Consider the following 2,437-nt stretch of genomic DNA (forward strand, 5'->3'; position numbering starts at 1 on the left):
TCCCCTGCCCTACAGTTAGGACTTGGTAACAGTCCATGTCACCCTGCTGGTGTGGAGAGCTTGTGTAGTGGGACATACTTCACATTTTAATTAACATGTTTTCTGCCAGCTTGAATTTCTTCTGACTTGTGCCTGAGAAGCCTCTCAAACCAGCATGGTACTTTATGCTTTGTCGTTGAGTGTCGGGTGCCAACTTAAGCTATGTGATCATTTTTTAAAAAAATATTCCTGCTAAAACTTTTTGTTGTTTTTATTTTTGTTGTTGAGGCTTAAGGAAATTGACTTTGCCCCTAATTCATCCAGCCTGGACTTAGTGACCAACTTATATCTGAGCCAATTAGGAATTAGACCAAACTACGTTCTTAGGTCAATTTAGTTAATATATGACACTTCGCCAATGACTTTTCTCATATAACCTTTAACAAGAACTCATAAGTAGCATTGATTATCCCCCAAGAGATGAGAGATGGATGGTAATTCAAATGGGCACTTCTAAAAAGATTTCAGTTTTCTGTTCTGTTCCAGGTAGATTGTTTTGAAAATCTTAGGGAAAGACTGAAATTCTCTACCAATCTGAGACTGTATATGAGTTTTTACATTAATTGGAAAAAACAAGAATCTCAACATGGCACCCAGTAGACCCCCTCAGACAAAGTCATTGACCAAATGAGCCCTGTGAGTCATTGCAGTAGACAGGTGCTCCTTAATGGGACCGAGAAGACCAAAGAAAAGGACGTTGTTGAATCAATTTCGAAAAAGAATGGGCGCCAAACCTTGATAATACTCTCCAAATCCATGGTATTTCAGTGCTCTGAAAGCCTGATAAGTGATTCTGAACTTGTCATGATGCTTGTGATCTTGAAGCAATGTCTGAACTCTTTCCAATGGAGTGAAAATAGCTTCTGTTGTCCCTGCAAATACTGCTGCCACACCACAGATTGCAAACTCAGGATATTGACATGCTTTTAAAAGGACAAGGCAAGACAAATCCTCATTCAGACCAAATGTAAGTGCCAGGTTGGTAGTTTTCTGCATTAATGGTGGAGGGATTCCATTATATAACTTTCTAAATCCATCCCTCCTCAACTGAAGCACTGCATCCCAGGTTTTGATTCCATAGAGCTGCTGTGGAAAAAAGATCTTCAGAATAAAAAATGTGATGGCTATGTTGTTGAAAGCTGCGCAGCAGCCACACAAGCAATGCTTCATCTCACCAACATTTGTAATGTGCGGTGAGATGTCTTGTTTTGAAGATGTAAGGATTGGTGGCCTCTTATCATGAGCTTCTGAATCCATCATGTTGCTTAAGGTCTTTCTTCTTCATGAAGGAAATTTTTAAGCCTGTGACACTAGCGGAGCCTGGTGGTGTAAGAGATGATAGCTTTTTGGCAACTTTCCCAATTTCTTCCATTGTTACTGGTTTGTCAGGTTCTTTCTTCTGGAGTCAACTTTGATAACTGGATTTCCATGGCTGTAGGCTCCAGGCCCCACGCCCTGAGCCACCGGCCCACAGGACCCCTTCATGTGAGCCTGTGAGCCAGAGCCTGCACAGGCCCTGTGGGATCATTTTTGAGTGATGGTTGCTTCAAACATTAGTCCTCTTCAGACTTCGCATGGCTACTCTGTTCCCTGAAGCCCTGTACAGATTCTGCAAACATAGAAGACGAGGAATCAGGAGTAGCTTGATCTTTGGGGATCCTCATTTCTGCTTTTTTCAAACGCAGCAGAAATACAGTGTGATGGGGACATAGCCTGAAATCAGGGCTCTGTAGTCTTTATCACTCTAACTGAAAGAGTTGTATGTAGATCTTTGGGCTCCCTTGCTCTGTGATTCCAGAGCACTAAGTCTCTCAAGGTAGGAGTCAGACCCTGAAGTACAGGGTGGTGGTAAGGAGGCACTCACCTTCTTTCTCTTTATCTTGTCTGAGTTGCATGCAGAACATGGGAATTGAGTAGAATGATTTTCAAGGCTCATAAGTTATAATAAGCATGAATCTTGAACAGTTGCACATTCACCTTTATGTTGAGGATTTTTTCTTAATTGAAAGGAAAAGATACTCAATTAGGCCTATTTAGCTTTTACACTGCTTCTCTCACTGCACCCCTTTCCCCAAGGTCCAATTTCAATCTCCTTTTCTTGATGAAACCTGAAGCCTTCCTTGACCACCAAAGCCCATAGTAAACATGTTAATTCAATCATGGCCACTGAACTAGCCTTATTGCACATCTGTATTGTACCAGGTGCTGGGCCAGAGACTGTGGATTGACAAAGATGAATGACAAAGTTCCAACTTTTGAAGGACATATTATCTGCAGATATAGTCATAGCCCTTATTATCTTTACTATTGAATGCAGTCCATTAAATACCTCCCAGGAGGCACCATTTCCATTATTTTCTTTGTGAACCCTGTCCCCTAGAGTTGTGTAATATGGAGG

At 41.5% G+C, this 2,437-nt stretch overlaps 1 pseudogene across 1 annotated transcript; it reads right to left on the reverse strand.

Moving 5' to 3' along the window:
* Positions 1–407: 407 nt before the first annotated feature.
* Positions 408–1,545, reverse strand: LOC308655439 (mitochondrial nicotinamide adenine dinucleotide transporter SLC25A51-like; annotated as a pseudogene). Its single transcript has one exon. The product of its transcript is annotated as a mitochondrial nicotinamide adenine dinucleotide transporter SLC25A51-like (transcript).
* Between the last annotated feature and the right edge of the window lie 892 nt (positions 1,546–2,437).

Source organism: Spermophilus citellus (assembly GCF_964194105.1).
Source record: "Spermophilus citellus genome assembly, chromosome: 1".
NCBI lineage: Eukaryota > Metazoa > Chordata > Mammalia > Rodentia > Sciuridae > Spermophilus > Spermophilus citellus.